Source organism: Gigantopelta aegis, chromosome 12 (genome assembly GCF_016097555.1).
Source record: "Gigantopelta aegis isolate Gae_Host chromosome 12, Gae_host_genome, whole genome shotgun sequence".
Classification (NCBI taxonomy): Eukaryota; Metazoa; Mollusca; class Gastropoda; order Neomphalida; family Peltospiridae; genus Gigantopelta; species Gigantopelta aegis.
The window spans coordinates 15,788,371-15,794,414 of NC_054710.1; the positions used below are offsets into that span (position 1 = coordinate 15,788,371).

The 6,044-nt window shown below is 35.1% G+C and overlaps 1 protein-coding gene across 1 annotated transcript in view; it reads right to left on the bottom strand.

Annotated features, from left to right (window-relative positions):
• The window catches only part of LOC121386180 (ATP-dependent RNA helicase cgh-1-like), a 31,327-nt gene extending 26,032 nt beyond the window's left edge, over positions 1–5,295 (bottom strand). The window contains exon 1 of the mRNA XM_041516992.1: positions 5,260–5,295. The gene's annotated coding sequence lies outside the window, so the exon portion shown is untranslated. The remainder of the gene's footprint in view (positions 1–5,259) is intronic.
• Positions 5,296–6,044: the final 749 nt, after the last annotated feature.

Here is a 6,044-nt window from a genome sequence, read left to right on the forward strand (position 1 = left end):
AACATGGTATCAAAATGTAGTAACCTGATATATATATATATATGTCTATATATATATATATATATATATATATATATATATATGTCTATGTATGTCTGTATATATCTATATATATATATATGTCTGTCTGTATGTGTATATATATATATATATATATATATATATATATATATATATATATGTGTGTGTGTGTGCATGCGCGTGTGTGTGTATATATATATATATATATATATATATATATATATATATATATATAAACATTAAGGACACTTGGTACGTGGCAAACGATAGCTAGCAAAAATCCTCAATTGACAAATCTATAAATTTTAAAATATTCTGGTAAAGACTAGATTTTTCACATTCGTTTTATACAGATCTACAAAACTCAAATGACATCCCACAAGTATTTAACAAAACCATGCATTAAAAACAAACCAGCAACATACTTTCATTGTAAATATGCCATTTCAAGGAAGTATTGACCTTTGACCAGCACTATTTGCAGAATGTTGTGCTCGCGCAGTTTGAAAGTCCAAAGTTATCAACGCTGTCAGTACATGTGGTGTGTATTTCGTCTTCTTTTTTAATAATTTGTTTAAATGGTTTGGAATTTTGACATGTGCAGTCACAGATTTGATGAATAAAAAATTACAATAATTAGTCAGAAAAAGACAAAAGACAGATCGCCCGTTAGACTGGTAGTTGTATTATTTAACTCGGCCATCAGAATTTTTACTCACATATGGCGAGCGGACAAGTACTTTCTGCACCCCTGGGGCATAAATCACCTTTTTTTTATTAAATCTTCAAGTGCTACAACTAGAACAGTTGTGTACAATAATGTTGTCTCTCAGAATCATACTTAAGTCGTCATTCTTTCTCTGAAGCAGAACTGACAAAATATTTTCATCACAGAAACAACCAAGACTTCACAGAACAATGCTCACAGAGTACGGTAGCCCAATGCTCGACAGCAAGTAACAGAAAAAAAAGAAGCCAGGACTGTAATGTAACAACAGGCATGCGACAAATAGCAGTAATGTCCCTTAAATTAAAGTCTCACGGCCAAACTGGTTGGCCCTTATTTTGCATGGTACCAATTGGTCAACATACTCAAAGACAACTCCTGAAAGTGTGTGTGTGTGTGTGTGGGGGGGGGGGGAGAACACAGGGGTGGGAATTGGTGAACTGTAAAAAAAAGAGGAGGAAATCTAGAGGGTCCCAGAAATTCTTGAAATCCTAGGTTAAAATCTGTGCTACCGGACACATTTTGGAGGAAAGGACAATTAAAATGCGAGGAAACGCAATGTTCCATAAGAGAAAACAGCTGATCGTAAAATTCCCACCAATGAAAACATGAAACCATTATATATACACATATATATATAAACATTAAAGACACTTGGTACGTAGCAAACGATAGCTAGCAAAAATCCTCAATTGACAAATCTATAAATATTAAAATATTCTAATAAAGACTAGATTTTTCACATTTGTTTCATACGGATCTACAAAACTCAAATGACATCCCATAAGTATTTAACAAAACCAAGTATTAAAAACAAACCAGCAACATATTTTCATTGTAAATATGCCATTTCAAGGAAGTATTGACCCTTGAACAGCACTATTTGCAGAATGTTGTGCTCGCGCAGTTAGAAAGTCCAAAGTTATCAACGCCGTCAGTACATGTGGTGTGTATTTCGTCGTCTTTTTTAATCATTTGTTTGAATGGTTTGGAATTTTGACATGTGGAGTCACAGATTTGATGAATAAAAAATTACAATTATTAGTCAGAAAAAGACAAAAGACAGATCGCCCGTTAGACTGGTAGTTGTATTATTTAACTCGGCCATCAGAATTTTTACTCACATATGGCGAGCGGACAAGTACTTATTGCACCCCTGGGGCATAAAACACCTTTTTTAAAAATCTTCAAGTGCTACAACTAGAACAGTTGTGTACAATAATGTTGTCTCTCAGAATCATACTTAAGTCGTCATTCTTTCTCTGAAGCAGAACTGACAAAATATTTTCATCACAGAAACAAAGACTTCACAGAACAATGATCACAGAATACGGTAGCCCAATGCCTGACAGCAATTAAGAGACAAAAATGAAACCAGGACTGTAATGTAACAATGGCCATGCGACAAATAGCAGTAATGTCCCTTAAATTAAAGAGTCTCAAGGCCAAACTGGTTGGCCCTTATTTTGCATGGTACCAATTGGTCAACATACTCAAAGACAACTCCTGAAAGTGTGTGTGTGTGTGTGGGGTGGGGGGGGGGGGTAAAAAAAACCCACAGGGGTGGGAATTGGTGAACTGTAAAAAAAAAAGAGAGGAAATCTAGAGGGTCCCAGAAATTCTTGAAAACCGAGGTTAAAATCTGTGCCACCGGACACATTTTGGAGGAAAGGACGATTAAAATGCGAGGAAACGCAATGTTCCATAAGAGAAAACAGCTGATCGTAAAATTCCCACCCCTGAAAACATGAAACCATTCTCATTTATTAATTCTGAATGAGTGGTGGTGTGTTATATTAAGATTTTGGTTGAAGTTTGCCACCGGCGCAGTGGTTAAGCCATCAGACTACAGACTGGTAGGTACAACCATGGACCCATATTCACGAAAAGATGTAAAGTCAAGTCTACGACTAGCACTTACGTCTACCGTAGATTTACGTTTATGTGCAAGAAGCACCTTATTCTCAAAGATGGACGTAAACATAACTTAGCTGGATGTAAATCTACGACAACTCTCTCACCAGAGGAAAAAAAAAAAAACTAAAAAAAAATAACATTGGAAACAATGGCTACCGGGTAACTAACAAATGCACAAAAGGCAATTTTGTTTGTCGTCTGCTAACAATAACATCGAGAACCGTGGCATTTTGGTATTGGTGAGGATCCACGTTTTGATACGAATTTTAGGACATTCTTAAAAAGGTAAAGATAACTCAGGGGAAATGTGGCCGAGTCGACGATAAAAAAAAAACTGCTTCAATTATTGGAAATGCTGAAATTTTCCACAAATAGTAAATAACGGCGAACGTGCTTGATTTATTATATGTACATGACTTACTTGCCACGTTAGTTGTTACTTGTAACCGGAGGCACTCATATTTACATCCAACTTTACGCGTAACTTACGTTTATGATGTTTCGTGAATAGCTCTTCAGTCATAGATTTACATTTACGTGTAAAACTAGGCTTACAATATTTTGGTTAATTTCTTCAGGAAAACTTGAGTTTTCCACGAATACAGCGTCCATTATTGCTCATTGCCTTTGTTTTTAAAATATATTTTGTTTTGATTCATGAGCACCCTAGATCCAGTGAGTTTCCGCGATCACGGAAAACCGACGGAATTCCCATTGTGAAACACAATTACGATTTTCCGTGAAGTTACAAAAATTAATTTACTATTTTATTATTGCCACACGCTGTAAAACTGACGATTGACCCGTACGCAGTACTTACTATTAGTATTGGCAAACACTCGACTGGATTATGTGCTTCACAGTAAACCAAATGGTCACATTGGGAACCAATCAAATACTTTGCGAACGTTAGCTGGCTGAACTTGGAGCTGGTTTACTGCTTAGTTTGTTGCCCCTGTACAGATGGGACAGGTTGTTTCCAGGAGTAAGTGTAGCCAACAGTTTGTCACTAACGCTTGTCTTGGAAATCAGATTTTTACGCTACACATTAAACCGAATGACCATTTCGGGAACCACCAGTCAAAATATGTTTGCAAACGTTTAGCAAAAACTGGCTGACTGAACGTTGCAATGTTACTTTATTTCTGCTGTGTCATGCGCATACTTCAATTTGAATGCGTTAGACTGTCAAAGAGATGATAAAATAAATGTTTATGTTTTGTGAACCCTAAGCCCCATTGAATACAGCATGCTTTATGTAGTTATTATAATTGTAGCCTTTGCTCCTGATGTGATTTTTTGCTACTAATATGTAGGCTTACTTCAATTCAAATGATTTAATGACAAATAGTGACACCAGTCAATTTTCTGACCCTTTAGTTTTTCACAACTTGTGTTAGTTAAATTGTTAATTACATATTGTAGTCTGAAACGGAATTTACAAAAAGATGAAACAGAAAATTGCTTTTTTTTAAACGGAAAACCACCAAGTCATACTTGTTCTATTCATGGGTCAACAATTTCACCAACTATATGCATTACAAGTGAACTACATTGCACACGTCTGTGGTAACAGACTCCAGCCCATAGAGCCCCCCCCACCCAAATCCGCTGCTAACCCTAACTAAAAATAATGAAGAGGGGGGACCGGGTGGATATTATACCGCAATTAAAAACAAGTCAATATTTGTTGTGGGTGACAAATTCTCAAGTTCAACTTCAAGCCCTGTAATTAAAATGAGACATTGTTTACATTTTATTGTTCAGATTATCCATTTACAATATCCACAAGTTTTTGGTCATCACGATATTTGTAAGACGTTTTACGCACGTACCTCTGAGAAGTAAAGGTTAACTTATGGTGAGGCACTCGTCTATTTTTAGAGGTCCATTCCCTCGACCCCCCACTTCCATGTCAGTCTGTTCACTTTATACACCTGTTAAAGGTTTATAAATTAACCAAACTTAGTGTTAATTTTCATTGGTTAAAAATAGGGTCTACGACTTTAATGGTCTGGTAGTGGTTTTAAAAATAGTAAATTACCGAATTAATGCACTGTGAACCATATGAACATTTTTAGAGGCCCGTTCCCTCGACCCCCCCCCACCCCCACCCCACACTTCCATGTCAGTCTGTTTACTTTATACACCTGTTAAAGGTTTACAAATTAAACAAACTTAATGTTAATTGTCATTGGTTAAAAATAGGGTCTACGACTTTAATGGTCTGGTAGTGGTTTTAAAAATAGTAAATTACCGAATTAATGCACTGCGAACCATATGAAAATAGAAAATTAAGAAACAAGATGAATTTCATTTTCTAAGAAGGTAGTAGTGCTTTCACATTAAATAACAAATAAAGGGAACAAATTAAAAACAGTGAATAGTAAAATGATTTTTCTATTGTTGACACTTTTCCTTACGGTAAACTGGGTACCAAAAACCTTTCAGAAACAATGTAACAAACCTATTTAGTTTTAAAATTGCAACTCTCATACATGAAATAAACAACAATAAACATAAATCTGCTAAAATATTTCACATCAGACGCTTGGTTTTCATAAGATGCCACGGATATTTTTCATTGTACATACCGTTAAGCACCAAATATGGCCGTCATCTTATAGAGGGCGTCTGATCGGAAAACCTCGACAATGTTCGGGAATACGTTCGGCTAACTATTACTCAATAATTATGCTAATTTAATTCAAAATTGTAAATTTTTGTGAGTATTTGACCATAGTTAAATGATTTTTGCATACATATTACTGTTTACACTGGCATATTTATAAATAGGTATAATTAATTCATTTAAATTTGGGCTTTATTTCCGGGTCTCTCAGTTTACCAATATTTAAATTAGACCCAGAAACTGAGAAAGGTTATAATTGTAGTTGATAGCAAACGATAAGATAAAAGATAAAAAGATAAAAACTTTATTGCATATAATCATTCCACATACGGAACTGGATGCAAAACATATGTATAAACAAGAAACAAACAAAATGACTAAATAAGGACTAATTATGGGCAATACATGTAAAGAGGCAGTGGAAGATGAGGCAAATTTTCTCGTGGACTACAAACAGCTAGAAACGAACAGAAGAAAATATTTTATTACACTCGCACAAGAATTCCCAATATTCCAAACACTAAATAAATACGAAAAATGTTATTACATCATCAACTGCCCTAAAACACAACTCATTACAGTCGCACAACTCTGCTCAGATTTGGACACAGCACGAACTAGCCTTCTAACTAGACCCCCTGCCACTTAATAATATTTATTTATTTTAATTAACCAAATATCGAAGAACAGACAAAAGACAATAGAACCTGTTACACTACATGTACTTTATTAAACAAGAGTTGTAGT